The sequence below is a fragment of the Delphinapterus leucas genome, chromosome X (assembly GCF_059928025.1).
Source record: "Delphinapterus leucas isolate spDelLeu-1000000601 "Yukka" chromosome X, BTC_Dleu_Yukka2, whole genome shotgun sequence".
Taxonomy (NCBI): Eukaryota; Metazoa; Chordata; class Mammalia; order Artiodactyla; family Monodontidae; genus Delphinapterus; species Delphinapterus leucas.
Genome location: NC_143150.1, coordinates 25,270,354 through 25,295,360, shown reverse-complemented (window position 1 = coordinate 25,295,360; position 25,007 = coordinate 25,270,354).

The window sequence follows — 25,007 nt, the reverse complement described above, 5'->3', positions numbered from 1 at the left end:
TACACTAATGTGACATTCTAGAAAAGGTAAATTTAATCTATGGTAACAGAAGGCAGATCAGTGATTCTCTCAGACTGGGGATAGCGCAGAATTGACCAGGAGGGGGCAAAAAAAAAAAGAAAGAAAGAAATCTATCCTAAGTCTTGAGCAGTGGTGGTGATTTTATGGGTATATATATTTATCAAAACTCATTAATGTATGCACTTAAGATGAGTGCATTTTATTGTATGGTGATTATACCTAAATAACGTTGATTTTTAAAGGAACAAAAAATGTTCTCTAATTCCCTCAAAATTTTTTGCACAAATTTTCCAATTTAAATTTAGTAGTTAATTAGAAGGAACACCAGGAGAGTTACTTTTACATGAAAAAGGATTATATGAAAATATCATAATACTTATTTAGAAATATTGGGGTTTTCTAAATGCACACTTCTCTGGGATCTCAGAATCAACAATTTTTGTCATTTAGTGCTTTTTCTCTTCATGGTAATGGATCTAACACCTTCTATTCACATTTTCTCCTGCACTACCCAAAGCAGAACATAAAGAGCATCTGACCCAAGACAGATTTTCTCATCTAAGTGTCCAAAGTACTTGTTAGGGGTGCTTTGACTTTAAGGTAAGAAATGCAGAATGCTTTCCAAGTTTGTTAATTAATAGCATCCCTAGACAAATACCTTCTTACTGCTGTGCTTGATTACTAAATCTCTCTGCTTCAAGGCAACAGATGGCTTAAGTTCTCCCAGAATTAAAAAGGAAATAATCTAGAATTCCTTGTGATTCAAGGGACTAAATTTAATCAGGTTATCCTATTTTACAAGCTATAAATATCCTAGAAAAAAATGAAGATGATCAGAATGGAAATGAATGGTTGCTATCTTCTAATTGTGTGAGTAGTGAGTAATAATCTTTATAGCACCAGTTGATGACATACTGTTACCATAAAATCAGCATGTACTAAACCCAACCAAAGCCTCCAACAGTCTTTCTTCATGAACTTCTTCTTATGATAGCACTCTTTCACTCTGGACTTAGAAGATAATATAGATTGCAGGGTTCCTTGAGCAGTCTTCAATACCTCTGATTCAAAAGTACGAGTAACAAAACGCTTTCCTAGAAATTTCCTCTTAAGGTTCACTTGGTTCAGAGATCTTTTCTGGATTAATCTGGATAATAACAATTCTATGCACTAACAATATTTAAATATCTGTCTGAGCAACGTTTAAAAAATTATTCTTCTTTACAGTGTCATATGGTCCCCTCTAGGCTGAAAGTCGTCTAAAGGCAAGAACCAAAATGCCTGCATCCATTATATTATAAAAACACACTGCTCATAGATCCTCAACAAATGCATAATTATTGACACTATTTTAACATCTGCCTGTTGTACGGGATATGCCACGGCCAACGTAGCCTTATAAAGTATATCACCAGCTTGTTCCATATTGGTATTTTCTTTTCTTTCTTTTTATTGGAGTATAGTTGATTTACAATGTTGTGTTAACTTCAGGTGTACATCAAAGTGATTCAGTTATACATATACATGTATTGGTATTTTCTATTATCATTCTATTCACTCAAATCTTTGTCTGTTACTATATAACTATAGTCATGCAGGTTGCTTGCAAAAATAGGGCCTGTTTTTTAACACAAATATCTCTCCAAATCTCTCTCATCTGTATTTCTTACAGATGTTCTGGCCTTTCCACTGCATTTTCCAAGGCATTCACTTTGAATAGAGATTAATTTTTACTTTGAAAGCACATTTTAATATTCTTTATTATTTAGCAATATCTTACAGTTCTTTAGCTATACAATTTTATAATTTTTACTTGTTTTATGACACAGAAGCAGGGAATCAAAATTTTTAAAAAATCAAGGAAAATGATGCCCAGCCTTTTATACCAACTGCATACATCATTCTCCACTCCATCCCCACCTACCAACCCCGACCTGTAGCACAACTATCAACCACTTGCTACTTTGGTAGAGAGAGGAGACAAGAATATTGAAAAGAAAGGAAGTGGGTACCTTATATTTTAATAATGTGACAAGGTTTAACCAACAAAATTAACCAACAAAATTATTAAATATTCAGATTATTTGAAAGCAAGCAATATGTGAAGCAGTCATCCTCAGCCTGTCTTTGAGCCTCACCCCATCCCTGATCTACATGCCGGAAGAGTATTAAATGACAAGAAGCTCACAAATAGAGTAAAAGATGAGGTTGGCCTTCGGCACCATCTGGCATCCACATGACATAAAACTAGGAGCCACGTGCTTATCACACATGCTCTTCTCACAACGGAGTATCAGTCATAATTCATTCTGTTTGCTGAATGGTCACCATTTCAAATTGGATGATCTCTTAAAGTTACAATGGTCATACTTAATCTCTAGTGATATACAGATTTAGCCTTGTAATCATGGAATTTGTCATGTTTTCCAGTAGAATATGTTTTTTAAATGGCTATTTGTTTTTTGGTAGGTTTCTTGATTTCGCTAACCCCATAAGACACTGGGGATGATGGATGAGAATAATTCTTCTAACAATTTCCACAGTGGTATACATATATTATATGGTAGCACTCTTATAATCATGGTTTTGGAAGACAAAACCACCCCTCTCCCTTGGAGGTTAACTCAATTGTATGCATTTTTAAAATAGTTCTCTTTTTTATGACTATAAAAGCAATACATTTTAATGTAAAAAAAATCAAACAATTTAAATACGAGTAAAGCAGGAAGAGAAAGAGCCATGCAGTCTGAGTGGTAAGAGATAGAACTAGGTTCAGTAATGTTTGATATGATATATAATCCTTGGAAGAAAAAAAAACAGTGATTTTATATTTGAAAGTATTATTTAGATGTGGTTATGTCAATATGCTCCATCAAAAAAGTCATGTCAAAGAGCCATATCAAAACGCTCTGCTTTGAGAGGGAAACTAGTGAAACACAAGAGGGAAAGTATAGGGTAAGATGTGGTAAAGGAGGCATGCTCTTAAGAGGTCTATGTCATTTTTATCAATGTTGGGGAAGCTATCAAAGGGATCTGATAAGCAGCTGCAGTGTAATTGAGGGTTCATTCATTTTAAAGATCAATTTCTGCATCAGATTTTAAGACATTCCTAAATCATATTTCAAAAATGCTAAATTATATGCACAAACATTAATTGATTCCATAATAATTTGATAGCTACTCATTGCTAGGCACTGTTCATTACCCTCTTGTACACTATATTGTGTAGTTATCATAGCAGCCCAGAGTCGTAGTTATTACCCCATTTCATAGATAAGAAAGGAAAGCTATGGCCTCAGAGAGGTTACAGAACTACAAGGTCATATGGACTTCAAGGGTTATCATAGGTACTTAGCACTGATTCATCTGGTAAAGAAATAGGAACTTATTTTGCTGCACTTTCTGGCATAGTTACTATTTCTAATAAATACATTTCTAAGTTTAGGCTATTCTTTCTATAAGTCTGCAAAAAAAGTGTCATTTAAATTGAAAGTGAAAAAAAATAAAAACATTCATAAATGATTAGTAGCAAAATAACAGGAATGCAATTATATTGTAAGATTTCTACACATGTAGAATGATACAATTGCTTTCCATAGTAATTGGCCTCTTTCTCCAGCAGAAATATGTCAATATTAAATTGCAGTGAAATAATTGTATTACACCCTAAAGCCAAAAGTATATTATACAATTAAACATATTTAATTTAAGTCCTCTTTTTAAAGAGTAATTTGCATCAGAATATCTTTAACAATCCTCACACCTAGCAACAGATAGTTCAAATCTGAAGCAATTTCAGTTTTGGTAGTTGGCTTATTTTATATATGAGGTTGTAGAAGATAGAAATTCCAGCTTTAAAACCCATATTTTTATCAATGTGTGAGTGCAAATAACTTTATTTTTTCCATTAGTTGTGTAGATTGTTCCTATATGAAAATCATTACTATAATTTATAAAATAGCATGAATATAATAAACTCGATTCTGTACATTCTGATATCATTCATGCATTTAATTTATTCCAGCAGCTTAAATAAAGCAATTTAACAAACTAAACACATACTTTACCCTGATGAATGGTATTATACAGATTTACTCCAATGTATTACAATATCACCACTATTATCCAACATATTCTCCACGTTTATTTAAAAGCTATGTAATGTGGTAGTTAGAACCAGGCAGATGTACATTTGAATATTGGCTCTGCCACTGAGTAGCTGGTGTGTCACTGGAGAAGCTCCTTAACATCTCTGAGGTTGGGTTTCTTCCTCTATAAAAAGAGTGATAAAAATAACTACCGCACAATGTTGTTGTGAAGTTGCTGTTAAATAAGTTTACATACATGACAGTGTTTGGCCCAGAGCAGGCACTCAGTGCACGTAAGTATATTTCCTTTCTCAAAATATTACATGACTAATTTGGAATGGGGTGCTTCCAAGTATTCAGTTAAAAAGGCTTATCTCTGTGTTTTAATTTAACTACCCTATATAAGCAACCAATTCTCAACATTGTTTAAAATCAGTTAGTATAAAAAATACACTCTAGCTATTCTTTGTCAATTGTCACAAGATCTGAGAACTTAGTGACATGCGTTTTGGATTGGACTAAAAAACCCAGGGTTTTCTTCAAAATGACTATGAGTATGCATTCAGGTAACAATAAAAATGAATGCTGGGTCATTAGGTTCATCTTCTGGCTTTTCCATTGTTTAAAAAGATAGATTAAATCATTATTACACAAATCATTTGGGTGCTGTGATGAGAGAACGAGATTAGGAAGGAGCTTTATTACCAGCCTATAAATGTGTCATAAAAGTACAAAGTCATTTTATTGCCTTTTCTATTTCAAGCAGCTGTCATTTTAGTCATATGTGTTTTCTGCCATCCATGATACATAAGTATGTATTTTCAATATTTCTGACCAGTTAACAAGACAGGTAAGTAAAAGGCAGAGTTTCCTAAGTCCAAACTAGAAGTTTTTAAGAGGCGAATGCAATTTTTTAAAGCTAAAGCAATTTTTAAAGCATTTTAAGGGAAAAAGTCACTTGCTTCATGTTTATGTATCTTTGTCTAACCTAGTGAATTGTAGACATCTTAAAGTGGAAGTAACCTCTAAGCCTCTTTTGACAGTTGGTGAATATTTCTGTCTGTGGTCTACATATTAACCAGTGTCCTGGCATAAAAGTGTTACTTATTTTAAAGAACTAGGTCAAAATAGTCCTTAATTTTTATTTCAAAAGGACACTTCAACCCCCCACCAAGAGTAAATAACAGTGTTAATGATGGCCTATACAATTAGGAAAACATTTCTGAATCATTTGATCATTTCACTGAAAAGGATGGTCAAGATATCATTAAAAAAAATAAATGTCAAACTGATTAGTTAAAGTGCAATGAATGGTTGTGGACTTGCATTGACTCATATCTAGATAATTCTGAGTGAGAGCGACACATAATCTACCTTAAATAAATGTGTTCCTTTGATCCTGCCAAGAAATCAACAAATGACCTCATCGGGTTTGGCTAATAATAGACTAGTGAAGAAATAACTTTAAACAAGTATCCAATGCAACCCCAGATAAGTTTACACCAAACTCAAACAACATGATTTTTTTAATTTACTATTTAGAAGTTATTCTTAAAATTCTCTTTGGAAGTCCAGTCCTATGATTAACTAACCTTTCAGTGGAGAATTCCTATAAAAATAACCTCTCTCTTGCTACATCTGAGCCAGTGCTCACCTATTTGTCCTATGTTCAAATTTCAAGAAAACAAGGGCACTTACAGAGCCAAAATGGCAGTTTGAGGTTTACCTTTTCCAAGGCTTTAGATGCCAGAGTGCTTTAACATTGCCCAGCTGTTCCAGTTACTTCCACATGTCTTAAATTTCCCCTTCACTGCGACCTTAATGTGCCTGTCTAATGTACAGCTGCACTCTCTTGAGTAGGCAGGTTCCTCCCACAGCATAGTTAGTAACTTAATGGTACAGAATCAATACATCATAAGAATCGTTTGACTCACTTTGGAGGAAGGCAGGTAAACTTGACATCTGTAGTCATGATTCTTCCCAACCAACAGGAAGCTTTAAAGCCTATCAAAAGATGCTATTCAAATACTATGGCTACAAATAAATAAATCCCATCACGAGCCTATGAGCCTATATGCCAGTCCCAAAGCGTTGCTTTTTTCCCCCCATCTTAAACTCAAAAATATATTTTTAAAATAGTTCAAACTGGCTGTTTCTAAACTTTTACTTTAATGTACACTAAGCCTTCAGAAATAATTATTCATAGCAAGCCAATTTATGTGTAATGTGAGTCTAGGAGATTATCACACTTATCTTACCATTTATTTGAAAATACTTTATTCCAGGAAGACTCCTTCTGTGTCACATTTAATTGCCTTTGAAGCTCCTGCCATTTGAATCTGTCTTCTGGAACATGCATTTCATCATTATTTTTTAGCCTTGTTACATCAATCACCACAACTGCTATAGAAGATTTCTGGGCTGTGAAGTGATAATTTGTTCCAGTGGTATTAATGAGGCAAGCAGTGGTCTTGAGGGAGGTGACAGCCCATTGCTTTACAGACAGCACCAGATTAAGGCGCTGGACAACATACAAGGATTTCAACATATACTCTAGAGCCTTTGGAGCGTTTTATAACTTTCCTTATCAAACTTAACATAGAAGAGATACCTCCGACACCTCATCTACAATGAGCTAGGCATATCTAATCACCAAGGCGGGGAGCGTTAATAGTGTTGCTCAACTTACCTTGAGTTACAGACACATAAGAGAAACTTTGTACTGCTCCCAACTTGAAGGCTCCCTAATGCCTTATAGGCTCTGAATTGGACTATTTCCATTACCATGGTTGTAATGGCATGTCCCTAGCCACAGAGGAGTCTAATTCCCTGAAGTGCAGCCCATGAAAACTTGTATTTCTGGGAATTAAGTCCCAGAACTAGGAATGCCGATTTGTTGTTGTTATAATACCATGCCCATGAATACTGCCTCTAGGAAGCAGTACATCTGGAAACAACAGATGGTACATGTGGAAATGGGTTGGATGGAGTATTTTAATATCCACACATCTCTAATTCAGTTCTACAAGTCTGGTTTCAATGTTTTCTCAGATTATAAAGTGTTTCAGAATTGGTAAGACAGGCCTGATCCATATTATTGCTACTATCAACAGCACCAGATGAAAGCCTAATGTTGTAATGTCATTGTCTATGAACTCTCATTTGACCACATATATATGCACAGGCAACAATATGGACTTAGCTTTTAATAATGGAACAGGTCAGTCCAGTGCACTTCCCTATCTCTTTACCAACAACCACAGAACACAAATTTATTTTAAGATGAAAGTATCCCAGTGTGCTACTCTCCTTAATATAGGAAGGAAACATTTAAGCTCTTTCACACTGTCTAAACACTTTATCTCCCTCCACCTTCAAAAGCTACCAGAACTATTATAGTATTGGAGAGATTTCACTTAATATGGTAGGAGAACAGCCTTACTAGAGCAATACTTCCTTCTTGTGCTTCAAGAAGGCTGAATTAAATTGTCTTTGAGATATGTTGGCATTTTTAAGAAACATACCATCTGAATGGTAGAAAAATAACTTTTAGGAGCTTAGAATTTCATATTCTATAGTTTGTTAGTGCAACTTAGCTAGAATTAGGATAGTATGGAACTATCCATCAAAAGAAAATGAACTCTCTTCATAGACTGGAAGAATTAATATTGTTAAAATGATCATACTACCCAAGGCAATCTACAGGGTCAATGCAATCCCTATCAAAATACCAATGGCGTTTTTTCACAGAAATAGAACTAATGATTCTAAAATTTGTATGAAAACACAAAAGACCCTGAATTGCCAAAGCAATCCTGAGAAAGAAGAACAGAGCTGGAGATATCATGCTTCCTGACTTCAGACTAGATTACAAAGCTACAGTAGTTAAAATAGTATAGTACTGGCACAAAAACAAACACATAGATCAGTGGAACAGAATAGACAGCCCAGAAATAAACCCACTCGCTTATGGTGAATTAATCTACAACAAAGGAAGCAAGCATATACAATGGGGCAAAGGCACTCTCTTCAATAACTGGTGCTAGGAAAACTGGACAGCTACATGTAAGAGAATGAAATTAGAACATTTTCTCACACCACATACAAAAATAAAGTCAAAATGGATTATAGACCTAAACGTAAGATTGGAAACCATAAAACTTCTAGAAGAGAACATAGGCAGAACACTCTTTGACATGAATTGTAGCAATATATTTTTGGATCTGTCTCTTAAGGGAAAAGAAATAAAAGCAAAAATAAATGAGACCTAATTAAACTTGAAAGCTTTTGCACTGCAAAGGAAACCATCAACAAAACAAACAGACAACCTATTGAATGGGAGAAAATATTTGCAAATAATGTGACTGATTGGGGTTAAAATCCAAAATTTACTAACAGCCCATACAACTCAATATCAAAAAAACAAACAATGCAATTAAAAAGTGGGCAGAAGATCTGAATAGACATTTTTCCATAGAAGACATACAGATGACCAACAGGCACATGAAAAGATGCTCAGCATCACTAATCATCAGGGAAACGCAAATCATAACCACAATTAGATATCACCTCACACCTGTCAGAATGGCTATCATCAAAAAGACCACAAATAACAAATGCTGGCAAAGATGTGGATAAGAGGGAACCCTTATGCACTGTTGGTGGGGATGTAAATTGGTGCAGCCACTATGGAAAACGTATGGAAGTTCCTCAAAAAACTAAAAATAGAACTACCATATGATCCAAAAATTCCATTCTTTTGTATATATCTGGGAAAAACGAAAACACTAATTCAAAAAGATACACGCACCCAAATGTTCACAGCAGTATTATTTACAATAGCCAATATATGGAAGCAACCCACGTGTCCATCAACAGATGAATGGATAAAGGAGATGTATCAATAGTATATATATACAATGGAATACTACTCATTCATAAAAAAGAATGAAATTTTGCCATTTGCAACAACATGGATGGACCTGGAGGGTATTATACTAAGTGAAATAATTAGGACAGAGAAAGACAAATATGGTATGTTTTCACTTATATGTGAAATCTAAAAAATAAAACGAATGAATGTAGCAAAACAGAAATAGACTCATAAATATAGAGAAAAAATTAGTTGTTACCAGTGGGGAGAGGGAAGTGGAGAGGGAAAAGATAGGTGTAGGGGATTAACAGGTACAAACTAATATGTATAAAGTAAATAAGCTACAATGATATATTGTACAGCACAGGGAATATAGCTAATATTTTATATAATAACTTTAAATGAGTATAATCCATAAAATTTTGAATCTCTATGTTGTACACCTGAAACTAGTATAATACTGTAAATCACCTATACTTCAATAAAAAAATTTTTTTTAACTCTCAACTACAATATAAGAATGGAAAAAATAGATGTTTGTTGAATATTGCAAATTAACCAATGCACCATTTAATGTGGTACAATGGAAAGGAAGCCCAATCCAAGTGGCTGTAAGTCACCCCAGATACAAAAAACAAGTGGCAGCCTATTGTCATTTATATTCAGTACTGTATTCACTTAGATAAAAGGGATGGGGGAGTCTCTTATCCCCGCCCTGTCTTGGATCACTTCAGGAACCTCTTAGCTCAGTGGGAAGCAGTACCCTAGTTCTTGACCTTTCAACTTCTGGTCAACACAGACAAATGGATTCAGATTCCAAGATGAGTTTGCATGGTCTGTTTGGACAGTACAGCCTCTTTTGTTGAAGAGGTAGTTATGGGTGGACAGACAAAAGACTTCATATACTTTGATATCACCATCATACCCTAAACACATTCAAAGTAACTCTATTAATTTATGCCAATGAGGAAAAGACCCTAATGCTGAATAAGCTTCTATTAACAAGTCCACATAAGATTAAATATAATGAACAGCATCCAACACTTCCACCAAAAGCTTGTTATTCTCGTTTGTTCTCCCTCTCTCCTTCCTTTATTTCTTCTTTCCTGTTTTGTTTCCTTCCTTCCTTCCTTCAGCAACAAAACAAATTAAAACTAAACAAACTGATCTATTATCCAAACATAGCAACTTGCTAAAACATCTTTGAGGGATGGTTGAAACATTTCAAACATTCCCTGTAGTAATGAAATAATACTTTTATCCCTAGTTCAGAAAGAACAGCATAGCGTTTAAAAGCAAACCTCTGAAGTTAGACTGAGTTCAAACCAAATTACTAGTTGTGTTACTTTTAGCAAGTTACTCATCCTTTCTTCATTGGTAAAATAAGCACAACGATGGTACCTACCTCGGTGGGTTACTGTGGAGATAAATGAGTATGCTAGAGATTGCTAAAGCTCACCAAGATCTGTATTTCTTTGTTGTCCTCTTCCTCAACACACAGGTAGACTGCATCTCTCAGCTGTTAGGTATAACCATGTGATTAAGTTCTTGCTAATGAAAAGTGGTAAAGTATCATTTTCAGGCACAGATCATAATAACCTCCCTTTTGCAATCCTCACTCTTTTTTAATCATGCACTGGCTAGACTCCTAGGACTTAGAGGAAACCAGAGCCATGAGATGGAAAGAGTTTGTGTTTTAAATAATTACATGGAAAACAGCTCCTCTCACTGACCCTCATGGGATTGTGATGTGAATGCCAAATAAATATTTATTGTGGGGAGTTACCAAAATATTTGACTACTACAATGAGATAATTCATTTAAAGTGCCTATTACAGTACCTGGCACATCCAAAAAAGTGCTTAATAAAAGTTACTCTAAACATTACTGTGGTGATGCTCTTGCAGTTTGTTATGGATTCAATGTTTGTGCTGCGCCTCAGATTCTTTTTTTTTTTTTTTTTTTTTTTGCGGTATGCGGGCCTCTCACTGTTGTGGCCTCTCCCGTTGCGGAGCACAGGCTCCGGACACGCAGGCTCAGTGGCCATGGCTCACGGGCCCAGCCACTCCGCAGCATGTGGGATCTTCCCGGACTGGGGCACGAACCTGTGTCCCCTGCATCGGCAGGCGGACTCTCAACCACTGCGCCACCAGGGAAGCCCCACCTCGCAAATTCTTATGTTGAAGCCCTAACCCCCAGTGTGGCTATATTTGGAGATAGGGCCTCTAAGGAAATAATTAAGGTTAAATAAGATCATAAGGGCGGGTCCTGATCCAATAGAACTGATGTCCTTATAAAAAGAGACACCAGAAAATGCTACACAACTGCTCAAAACAGAAATAAAAACTGAAATTAAATAGTAAAATGCTAGTAAATTGTAGTGTTATCACTCCATTTTGGTTAACTTACTACTGAAATTTCTTCAAAATGGCATTATGTAAAGGAACAGTAACCTTGTTTTATTATTATTAAATCCTAGACTGCTGTGCTTAACAAAAAGGATATCTTTCCTCATAGGCTCTGTTTCAATATCTCATGGGCTCACATCTTCATGTATTCTCCTTTCTCTAAAATGACAGCTTTATTGATGCATTGGTCTAAACATGCATTTATAGAAATCCCTTACATTTATATTAAGGATCTCCTGCCACCTAGTGAATAAAGAGAACACTACTTTGATTACGGTATCAACTGCCCCACAGGTCAAAAGTCTCAAGTCTCAGAATGTGGGAAATTTCTACTCAGAACTTAAAAGTCCCACTTAACCAAAAATGGTTAACTCTTCATCAGCTATTGTCCAATAATTTTGTATGTTGAACTTCAATACTCATGAAAGTAACTCAAGCTTGGAACCAGGAATTTCTCAGGTGGAAGGCATCTGGCTGAATACCCTTGGAAAATGGTGTAGAGACTAAGAATGAATTAGTAGAAATGGTGATCAATTACTAGAGGAACAAGTGAAAAGGATCCTATTTATTCTCACTTTTATATTAAAATGAAGGTCAAACCAGCAATGGCAGGAATCAGGCTAATTTAGCTCCATCTGCACACAGCTGCTTACTTTGTTGAGTGCTGTAAGAAGAAACATGGACATTCAGGCAAATGATTTGAAATTGAGTTAAAGTGGCCCAACCTAATAGTTTCACATAGCTTTTGCACAATTTGAATAATATTTGGCACACAAAAAATCCATGGCTTTGAAAGTTCAATAGATTTAATTGATCAATTTAATACTTAATGATTATTCCTTATATCTCACAGGTAATGGAACTGATTTAATTCAGTCATTAAGACAGATAAACATGTTTGGTTGACCATTATTTTCCATTGCATGTGCATGGCCTTACAACCAGTTATGAACCCTCTTTGAGTTACAGGCCAGAATATTAGATGAATTTTACGTAGTGAGTTTCTCAAACAGAGCTTAATGAAAGCCGATCGATCAATCTCATTGATTGATCACATGTTGCTGGTTTTTTTTCTCTACAATCTAATGACCTTAGGGGTTTAGAAAGGAAGGGTTGTTTTAGTGTAGGACACACTGAGTGTGGCACCTGAGACAATTGCTAACCAGTGGCTTTCTAGTGACCATGCCTCTTAGTATAAAGTTCCATTTATCTTTGTTTATAAATTTTGCCCTTATTTTTTTTCTCACTGCCTTATCTTTTCATCTTCTGCTTGTACACACTGACTTACCGTGTCTCTCCTTACCAACACTCTTACCACTTGGAAGCACTATACTGTTGTGGAAATAGCAAGAGCTTTAGTGCCTGACATGTTTGGGTGGTAAAAGGGTGGTGATGATGACGATGACGATGACAACGATGATGACTACAAATAGATATCCTTTCTGAGCAGTTACTAACAGTATGGGACAGTGCTAAGTGACTTATACACGTATGTCATTAAATATCCACAAAATGCCTTTGATTATAGGTGCTATTAAAATGTCTATTTCAGAGATGGTGAAAACAAGGTACAGAGAAAGTTTAATGATCTGTCCCAAGGTCATACTGCTAGAAATTAGGGGCAGCTAGAATTCAAACTCAGCTTCCTCTGCCTCCAGGGCCCTAATTCTTAACCACAATGTTTAACCGAGTTACTTAACATCTCTGAGCTTCAGTTTACTCAACTGTAAACTGAGCATCCAGTTTACTCAAACAAGGATGATAATATATACCAACTCATAATGTTATTATGAAGATCAAATGCACAAATGGTGGGTGGTTTTCTCTCCCATTTCTCCCTCTCCATTTCTTAGGAACCCAGGAGAAGCTTCAATTCTTCAGGTATCATTGAGAACTTATTTTTGTCAGACTCAAATGGAGCCCTAACTTTCTTGGACTTACTGCCCCAGAATTCTTTAGGGCAGTCTCCCCATCATCTTTCCTGCCCTCAGGGTTCCAAGTGATACTCTCTGGTTCATTGCTTCAACATCATGGCATAATGCCATCAAAAGTAATTAGCAGCTTGTTAAGCATCCCCTTAAAGACCTTGCCTCCTTCCCCTCTCATTCACCCAAGGGCTTATGTTTGCCTTTATTCCAGAAAGGGCACTAGTATCTGTTTATCAAATCACAGTTGACACTATGAAGAAATAACATACATCACTGTCTAAGTTGAAACCAGTATAGTAGCCAACGTGCATCAAACTAAATGACTAGAAGTACAAGTTGAATATTTTAAAATAAAAATTGAAAAAAATTTTTAAACAGGGACTAATTTGGTACTTACCACTGTACTTAACAGATTCACTGATCACCTGGAATTTACCACAATCTAAGAACCCTTTCTGGGAAATCTACTGTCCTTAGGGACTAAGAGATGGGAAAAAAAGTTCTATTCAGATACCAATTGGTTTCCTCTGTTCTAAATGTTAAAAGCTGCTTTGATAGGAGTCAGCCTATATTCTGTATTTCATTGCCAAGAAAGAAGGAATTGTAAGAAAACGTCTGATTCACTGTAGCCCTCAGACACTAGATATCATTTGACCTTCAAATGAATGTTTATTCATATTAATATGGTGTCAAAGGTAGAATTACAAGAGCTCACTCCAGGATCCCAGTCTGTGTTGCAATACCCAGGATCAGTAGCAGCCTGCCTCACCTGAGGAAGTAGCCCAAACCAGTATTCCTAAACCAAATATATCAGAAAAGTTGTTTAAAATCAGGGCAAGGGGAGGAATATAGATTCCCACCATGGCTGTGTTATTAAGTAGACATGCCTATCTGTTTTGAATCTGGGTCAAAACTCTTATCACTTGTTTCTTCTCATCTGACATGAATGTACTTGGACTCCATTCCTGCCTGTACCCTCTAGCTGTGCTTGATCCTCTGGATGCAGTTCTTTCTCCCATCTACACAAACTAACCAGGCTTCCATTTGTGTCCCTATCATGGCTGGACTTCTTATATGGCCTCCCAGCTCCCCTGACATTCCCAATTGTGACACAGGTCCTCTGGTTTGAACTGACAGCCTGACCCCAAGTTTGCTCACCAAGATCACGCGTCACCTCGTCCTTCTGCACAGTGATCCACCAAACCTGGCACGTACTCTTAAACTTGAACACTCAGAGGGCAGAAAATGTGTCTCTGTAATTCTCTTGGCATAGCACACACGCACTTAAGTCCCTTCACAATGAAATTTATGAAGGCTTAGCCGATTAATACTACCTCAGAGTGGTGGAAGAAAATGCCTTTTCACCACCAGTAGAAATGAATCACCCTCAACTAACAGGGCAATGTCTTTAAGAACGGGTAGAAAAGGAAAGTTGATGGGGGAGGAGAAGCAGAAAAGGCCCTGAATAGCAAAAGGCACACAGAGACCTGCAGAAACCAAACAAGAATCTTACTAACACCCACTGCCTTCAACATCCTTTATCTAGATTCACTTCAGTTAGTGCAATTTCTTTAGAAAAATCAGGAGAAACAATGGTGTTGGGTGGGTATTCTATGAACATGATTGCAAAGTGTTTTTTCATCACTGAAAGTTGCTGGGTTTCCTCCTTATTAATACAACTTTTTCAAAAGCCTAAATTATATAACATTCAGAGTAAAAAGAAGATCATTCTACATGTGTGATCTGTGTTTTAGCTCCCTGGGGATCTGACTGTTTCTAACACAGGCCTATAAAGCAAATTCTGCATTGTTGGCTCTCAAATGTTTTGCAGCAATGATTGAAAGAAACTGGATAGGAAGTTTAAAAATTAAAGTTCTCGTTACAATGGTAATTGGTTATATGCAGGATTTTGGATTCACTGGATGACTACTAAATGATGTCTATCAAACCCTGGGGCTAATTATCTTTTCCCCCCTCTGAATATATATCACTTTTATCAACACCAAAATTTAGGCAAAGCATGTGTTTCTGTAAACTGAGCATTGCATTAATAAGAATTCTACAAGTGAAGCTATACAACAGAAATCCAAGGAAACTCTAGAATGAAGTTATTAACTTTGCAATAGATGTTAATCACCTTCTACCTTCTACTTTTCAAGGAGATTCGAAAGATCACTGATAGGCTTTTACTGGAAAGAAGGAGGTGGAGTAGCACATGTCCCTGATCTTCGGGAGAGTTCAACTCTACGGAATTCCTATATTTTTTCCCATAAAAGTGATGCATAAAATGTATAAGTGCAATTTAGTTGTTACGCCTCCATAAATCTTAGCCTATACATCAGACTAAAACTCTGAAAAAAAAAATTCTTTGTTAGACCATGTGTCCCAATCTTTGTTTTGGAATATGTAAGAATCACAGGGCCAGGTAAATAGGCATGAATTCTGCTCTTACAACATTTTAAAGGTTTATAATGCTAGAACACATATGATTTGATTTGATTGGGGTTAGTTTATATTTTTGTGGTTATTCTTTGGACCTTAAGGATGGGAAGACAGGCTCCTAAAAAATCTAAGTTTGAGAAACAAGATTCTTTTGCAATGACAGCCTCCATTGAACTGGTGAACCTAAACTCTGGGTGATAAGAAACATTTTCTGGCCCTGTTGGAACAAGAAAGCCTTCTGAGGGAGGCAACCAAGTTAAATATTGAGCAGGGGAAGAGAGACTGCCAAGGTCCTATAAGTTCAAAAACCATTCCTAGTATCACTGTTATTAATATTTCTTGAACACTTACTATGTGCTCTTTATTATTTTGATATATGCTTTCACTTGCATCATCTCATTTAATCCTTAAACTAGCTCTGTGAGGTTGGTTCTATTATTTGATCTACTTCACAGAAGAGGAAGCTGAAGTTCAAAGAGGTTAATTAATTTGCTACAGGTCACATAGGTGACAGGAGAAAAAGGCAGGCTTCAAACCTAGGACTATCCAATTCTAAAACCCAGTCTTACCAATATGTCAAAAATGACTGGGAAACAAATCAGTTGAGCGTATAAATATATCCAAATCAGCAGTTGTGTTTGTTTCAGAGACTTATTTTAAATACGCCAGGGTTCTCAAAGTATTAGGAAAATATAATGCAGAAAAGAAATGTGGGCCTTGGAGTCAGATAGACCTGAGTTCATAATTCAGTGCTTGGAAAAACCAGCTATGTGACTGAGGGCTAGTTACCTGACTTGGCCAAGACATACTTCCCTCATTTATAAGGGAAGTAATAATGATACCTGCTTTGCTGGATCACTGAGAGAATTAAATGAGATAATATATGTAAAGTGCCTACCAGTTCCTGGCACCTAGTATACACCCAATAAGTAGTCCAAGTGGTATTGATTACTATTGTGTATGGAGCCATAGTGGCCTGCAAAGACCTCTCAAGTGGGTGTCTGGCCTGGTTCAATATGCAGGTCACACAAAATTGTGGGCTTTAAAAGTGTCATTTTGACCATTTTAAAAGGCAATAAAAACATTTTAAAATGAGGCCCAGTAAATAATAGCTCTTTATTCAAGCAACAGCACAACACCTTTTTTTTTTTTTTTTTTTAATGTGCGGTACTAAGAGTGGAAGGAGGAAAATAAATGGTGTCTTTTGCCTCCAAGTGGTCTCTGGCATAAAGTCGGAAAATGCTTGAGAGGGAGACAGACACACTGCATGAGCCAAAGGCACATCTTATTTCATTCCTTAAGTTTTAAAGCATTTTTAAGGCTTGAAGAACCCTGATCACGATCAAATGTAAAGCGAAAGGCCTTTTCCTTCTAAGATCATGTCAACCAGCCCCCTGGCTCCAGGCACACTTGCCTGAGACTCATGCTGAACACATGGCCACCGATTCCCCAGCTGTCTTCAGTAATTTGTGCAAGTGTTTGGCAACCTTGTCTGTCAGGGAGTGCTTCCTCATTATATTGGACTCTTGAAGAGTTACTCCTCACCTTCCATAGATTATTTGCTGCCACATGTATTTTTAAAAAGAGATTTTCTAAGGGAAGGTTATTAAGGTGTATTTAATTAAAGCTTCTACCTTTCACTGTCACAAAAACATATAACTCATGATTAATAACTCGAAGAGATGTCTTCATCCCGAAGGCCTGTCCTTGCCAATTTTAAATCACACATAGTATCCTATTTTTATCTGTCTCTGTGTTAAAGTCCAGAAACTTAATCAGTTTTTTCATCGCCCCTCCCCCCCCGTAGGTCTTCTCATAACCTCATGCATTGAGAAGGAAAGAACAATGTTCCAAAACTCAGTTTAATAAACACCTTCAGGGCATATGCATTAAGAATCAATAATTAAATGCTGTCCCTGGTATAAAGAAGTGATACTACTGACACACCTCAGGGAGAGAGCATGGGCTCAAAAGACTTTTTATATTTTTGCAGTAGCAGAGATGGACTTCAGTGGATCAGTAAATATTTTTCCCAAGGGAAAATATTTGTAAGCTACATGTCTAAGATTTGGGAAGCAGGGTTTCCCTGGTGGCGCAGTGGTTGAGAGTCCGCCTGTCGATGCAGGGGACACGGTTTTGTGCCCCGGTCCGGGAAGATCCCACATGCCGCGGAGCGGCTAGGCCCGTGAGCCATGGCCATTGAGCCTGCACGTCCGGAGCCTGTGCTCCGCAATGGGAGAGGCCACAACAGTGAGAGGCCCACATACCGCAAAAAAAAAAAAAAAAGATTTGGGAAGCAAGGGTAGAGGAAGCAAAGAAGGCCAAATGAATTTAATAGAACATGGCTCACCTCAGCACATAAATCTCCAGTCTTCACTCTGTATGACTAACCTCCTTCTCCCATTACCTTGGCCTCTCACTATGTCTTGGGATTCACTTCCACTATTTAAAAAGATTAAGTGTGGACATGCAACAATATGGCTGATGGATGAATCTCACAAACACGATATTGAAAGGGTACAGACTATGATTCCATTTATATAAAGTTAAAATGGACAACTAATGTATGCTGTTAGAAGACAAGATGGTGGTTAACCCTGAAGGGATAATAACTGGAAGAAGGCATGAGGAGAGCTTCCAGGGTATTGGGGATATTCAGTTTCTTGATCTGTGTGTTGGTTACATGTTCAATGTATGAAGAACATTGGCCTGCACATTTATAATAAGGGAGCCTTCCTATATTTATATTAAACTTTGATAAATATTTTTATTTTATTTTTTGCGGTATGCGGGCCTCTCACTGTTGTGGCCTCTCCCGTTGCGGAGCATGGGCTCTAGAGCGCAGGCTCAGTAGTTGTGGCGCACGGGCCCAGCCGCTCCACAGCATGTGGGATCTTCCCAGACCGGGGCACAAACCCGTGTCCCCTGCATCGGCAGGCGGTTTTCATGTAGTAAGATTTGCTCAAACTCCTCATCCCTTTCTGCATGGATGCCACTAATACTAACCAAGTGAATAAGAGAGACACAGCCAGTGTGGCAATAGATTTCTTATATGTTTTCTAGAGTGAAACAATGGCTTATGCGTCTCCTTTGTAATCATAGGTGATAGTGTTCCATTGCTTTCTTCATTCATCCATCCATCAAATACTTACTGAGCACCTTTTATGTGCGAGGCACCGTGTAAAGCACTGGGGATGCCAATGGCGACTGACATAGATATGGTCCTTGCCCTCTCAGAGGTTACAGTCTGATGGGAAAACATTCAATAAAGCATAAAATGATTAAATAACTATAGATTGTGATAAAGAAAATGTAGAAAATTAAACAGAGTGTAAAGTGAGATAATAGGAGGGATGAGGAGGTCTGTTGTAGACAGGGTAGTTGGGGAGGGCCTCCCTGAAGTGACAAGTCATCATCCATGAAGTCTAGGGGACTCATCACATATGAAGGCCCTGAGGTAGAAAAGCTTGAGCAACCACAGAGTGGCTAGCTCTCTCTAAGCTAGCACTAAACCTGCTGACACTGTGGGGAAGGCAAGAGGTAGTATCTAGAAGCAAAGCATCTCCAGGAAAAACTCTCAAACCTGAAAGTGATATGCTGCCAAGTTTGAGGAGTTGTTGATTATGACCATCTTCTTTACTTCCTCAGTTAAACGTTCATAGTGAAAGATGCCCGAGGAGTACCAAGGAAGCCTTTTTAGGCTTTTTAGAAAGTTAAAGAGTTGCAAACTCACAACATGATACATCAAGACTAGACTCATGTACCCTAGAATTATCTTAACCACTTCCTTATATATCACAAATCTTATCATCTAGTTAAATCATAAGGGCCAAAGTTTGATATAACCTTATTAGCCTATAATGAAAGCATTACTCCAGCCTCACACTGCAATTCTCCATTCTCATCATAGACACACACACACACACACACACACACACACACACACACACGAGTATAAAAGGGCTGCACTGTGGTTTGAGGATGTTCTTTGAAGTCCTGGGCCTTAAACGGCAGTAGCATTATAGATACTTCTCTTTCATGTATGCATGAACCTACGAGAAACAAAGCATCCAGTACATCTTATTCATAGAAATACGTTTCCTACTATTTGCACAAGTAAGACAACCCCAGGCAAGGTGGACTACATTCATGTTTCTTACCCATGTCTAAAGCAACTGTTCAACATGGTAAAGGCTTTTTATGTTGTTCATTCTAATTCAAAAAGTAGTTTTATAAGGATTGACTCCATACAAAAACAAATACCCAAGAACATTGTTTTCCATTTATTTTCCTACAAAGGTTTCTGAGCCCTCTGCCACTCTCTGGGATGCCCAGATCTAACTGAACTAAACATGTCTCCTACTACGAGTCCTGCATGGAACAATGTGACCTCCTTTGTAGGAGGAAGTCCTGCTAGCTACCACAGTCCCTCCTTCCCTCCTATCCTAGAGTAATTCGGGTACAGGGGAGAAGAGTACATGTGGAAGCAAAGTCCAATATAAAGGAAAGTATACATGACATGTCTTGGGGTTTAGGCTCTACCTAGAGCCTCTACTGAAAGGACTATATCTGAACCTGTGAGCCACACCAATATAGCTGACTGGACCAGGGATGAATACCTAATGCAAGAAGGAGGGACTCTTCCGGAGCTGGGCCGAGCCAATCATAAGCCCTCAGGAATTTAAACCTAGAGATGTGGAGGAAAAGTCCAGGTACTGGATCTGAAAGCTCATGCCAAGTTAGGGCTTGGACATCCATAGTGACCAATGCTTCAGAGGACTAAGAAGAGGAATCCAATTAAGGGGAGTAGAGGTGTGAGGGGAGAAAGAGCAGATGTTCCATGAGAATCCGGGAGAAAGTAGTGGGCATAAGAAAAACCATGCACTTGCAGAGAGGTGGAAAGAGATGCCTAAGTTTCTAATATAGTATTCGTGGGTTTTTTGTTTGTTTGTTTTTTGGTCATGCCACGCGGCATGTGGTATCTTAGTTCCCCAGCCAGAGAGCGAACCCATGTCCCCTGCAGTGGAAGCGGGAAGTCCTAACCACTGGACTGCCAGGGAAGTCCCTAGTATTCGTGTCTTGCCTTTGCATTCTGTGAGCTAGCTCTATGTTTGTTTCAATAACCTCCCCACTTTACTATCTTAAGTGAATTTCCATTTTTTGTAATCAGAAAGAACCTTGACTAGAGGAGAGGAGGACCTAGCCCCCTTAAGACTGTGCAACTCTCTCCCTACTGAGAGAGAAGGGAAAGGAGTAAGGAGAAAGAATATACTAAGTATATTGCAAATGAAAGGAAGAGGTACTAGTATAGTAGTACACAGGCAGTAAATGAAAAAGACTGCATTTGTGGTCAAAGGCATCCCTATGCAGATTTTCCAGAACTCTCTTGTATTTCCCTTTCATGATATCCTTGCCTCCCCTCATTATATTATTGGGAAGGTAGCATAACACTGGGGAAAGGGTATGGGCATCAGCCAGCCAGTTTAGGGTTCAGAATCCAGATTCTTCACTTCCTAGCTGTGCAACCTTAGATAAGTTTCTTTATCCCTACAAGCCAAATTTTCATTACTTGTTAAATAAGAATAATGGCTATCTCCCAGGGTTGTTGTGAGAATTAAATTAGAGAATATAATACACACGGCAGGGCACCTCGCAGGCCGTAGATGCTCAACAAAAATTAGTTCCCCTCCTGCCAGCGGGGTGGATATGGGGGTAGGTGTGGAATCCAGTTTTCAAACTACATGAAACTTCATCACGTTTCATATATTTACTTAATCTTTTGTTAAGATGGTAAAGATGGACAGGTTTTTAATGCTTCCTGCATCCAGTTTGCATAGCAGGACTATTATTTTTACGTGAACTGATATGACTTTCCTAAACAGCTGACACTCCAACTTTAAAATGTAAAAAAAACCTTTTAAATATTCCAAAGTCAATGATCAATGATTTTCCAAAAAATTTTATTATTACCCCAGTGGTTTTCAATCTCATTTTTCAGAGCACTCAGGACTCCAAAGAGGTATGGGATAACGAGGAGGTCACGCAGGAGGCAGAGCAGATGAGAGACTGCTCTAATCCAGGCAAGTTCATTTTCTTAATTATTTTAGATATTGGAGTTCCACATAGGATTTTACTTAAAAAGATGGTTGTATTTCTTTAAGGAAAAAAGCTGTAAAACCCCACTGCTATACAACATGGCCTCTTTCCCTTGGCATGGACAGTCAAGCCTGGTCTGCAATTCCACTTGAGTCTAACTCTTCCACATTTCTAGCCATCTCATTCTAGTACAGCTATAACCATAAGGCTTCAGGTCATTCTAACATGGATCAGAATCGCTATCTGAAGATATAACCTATCTTAAGTATACTTGTATAAGTGTACGCTGCCCAAACACAGTCATGAACAAACTTATACAAAGGAAATAGCAGTAGGGGTTTGGATTCACCAGACCAGTGGTATGCAAGAACCCTTTGGAAATAATATGTAGGCCCCTGAACTGACTCTCCAAGAAAATGTCTGTTAATGATCAGTAATACTTGACAGGGTCTACCAAAGGAGAAAAAAGAAGGAGATAAAAGAATATGAACACTGAAGACAGTTCAAGTATGAAGCATCATCATGGGATACATACACATGCACAAGCAAAAAATGTAAAAAATAATAATCTCAGAAAGAGAGTCAAACAGGGTTTTTCAGGCAAGAGATGCTATCTCAGAGGGTCCTTCTGGAACTGAACAAACTGATTTTTTTTAAGTTGCCCAGAGTGTGTATGACTATTAATAACATGATTAGTCTCAGAGTCACAGATAAATGGGCTCCCAACAGAGCAAGGGTATGTATCTCCACTGTACACAGCATTCCAATATATTTTTTACTCAGTCTCAAACCAACTCCCTCTAATTTTATTTAAAGGAAAGGTTGTTATTCCTGAATGTGTAATGATACCAGAGCTAAAAGATTTCCCGATATAGACTCAGCTGGGATGTTACTCTAATATTATTAACCTAAACGAAAACTTTCTTGAGCAAAGCTGATCTTATTTCTATATTGTCAAGACTGACAATAGCTTATGTATCTTCTGCCATGGAAACTAATGTTAGCTACTAGGTAAAAGTAGTGCAACCATTTGTAACTTTCTTTAAAGTACCTATCACCAAAATACCTACATGCTAACGTAGTGGTATTAGAAATCTGAGATTCTGTCAAAGAGAAATTAACTATCCTCTACACAAAGCAAAGGCACATAACAGTCTAGATAGTGAAACAAGAATTTTTCTAATACTGTAATGATTAATCCCATGAAGAAAAAAATCAGAAAAAAAGCCATAAGTCTTCTTGGAAAAGAGACTAATATAGCATTTACTTTTTCTCCCTTTACATTATCTAAAGTATCAATAGCAGATTTGGGAAAAATAGTCAATGTAGAGGTTAATTTTCCTAGACCATGAAATTAAACACCTGGATGTCTCAAAAAACATATGGATAACTTATACACTTTTATTTTTCAGAGTTTTAAAAAAATTTTTATTTTATGCTGGAGTACAGTTGATTAACAATGTTGTGTTAGTTTCAGTGTACAGCAAAGTGATTCAGTTATACGTATACATGTATCTATTCTTTTTCAAATTCTTTTCCCATTTAGGTCATTATAGAATATTGAGCAGAGTTCCCTGTGCTAGACAGTAGGTCCTTGTTGGTTATCTATTTTAAATACAGTAGTGTCGTGTACATGTCAATCCCAAACTCCCAGTCTATCCCTTCCTCCAACCCTTCCCCCCCTGGTAACCATAAGTTTGTCAGAGATATTTCTGATGTCTTATTGACACTGAGGAATTCTGAGTCATAATGCAAATCCTTTTATTTAAGAGAGCAAGAAGTAACTAAATTCCTCAAAACAGAATGATTTTGAAATGTTTTTGTTCCCTAGTAAAGTACAGAATGGTATGTTACTACATCCAAATGTACACGATGTCTGAGGATCATTCTGATGATAACTTTTGGTCAAATTCATTAGCATTGTTAGCGATCCTGAGTCATTTATAAGTTAGGAAAACTAACCTTCCAATAAATCCAAAGATGTAGCTCACTTTTTACATTGTTCCTCTCTTATACATTAATACTTGTTCTGATAATATATAAAAATGTAAACACTGAATAAAACAGTTACATTCATAATCACAGCTTACATCATAAAACTAAAATAAGAAAAAAAATGGTCTGGAATAAATGTCACTTCTACCTCCTGTGTAGCCAAACTGGGCTTCTAATTCCTGTCACTTTCCAAAACAATCATGAAAAACTTGAAATGGAGTCCTGTGCTGCCTATAGAACACATCCTATTTGCTAATCCATTGTGAAAGTTTAGGCAGGCAGTCAAAAAGGGAAAGAGGTAAGGAGAGAACAGCTAAGTTCTTCACATCAGTTTTGTTCAGCAATAACTCTCCTCCCTTCTCTCCACCTCTAAATCTTAATCATCTTTATTAAGTTAGGACTTTGACCAGCAAGATCCAGCCAAATTCCCCAAACAACTAACAATACCATAGAAGCACATGAGCGCCACATTTGAGAAGTAAAGGGATGAATATCCATGAGGGCAAGAACTGTCTTATTCACAGGACCCATCATAGACCTGACTCATAATAAAAGTACTCACAAATATTTAATGAATGAATGAGTGAAATGAAGATATATCCAAGGCTTTCTCCTTTCCCATTTTCCATTTCCCCCCTAACTATTATTTTAACTCCCATCTCCCACAGAAAATCTGGGCCTGACTTTTTCTTTGAGGCTGTAAGCATTTCACTGCAGCCAGAACATGTGACTCCCTTATGGGGTTCATAGTGGTGGGACTGACTTGTATTAGAGCATGGAGGTTTCTGCTTTTCAATTACCAGATACCTATATGTTTTGCATTAGTCCTCATTTGTTTTTGTTTTTGTTTTTTTGCGGTACGCGGGCCTCTCACTGTTGTGACCTCTCCCGTTGCGGAGCACAGGCTCCGGACGCGCAGGCTCAGCGGCCATGGCTCACGGGCCCAGCCGCTCCGGCGGCACGTGGGATCTTCCCGGACCGGGGCACGAACCCGCCTCCCCTGCGTCGGCAGGCGGACTCTCAACCACTGCGCCACCAGGGAAGTATGATGATTGATACATCACTACAAATACTGGAAATCATTAAAGCTATAACCAGATTTTCTCATGAATCTTTCAAATAAATCCAAGTGATTCTCCAATTTTTAAAAATTTAC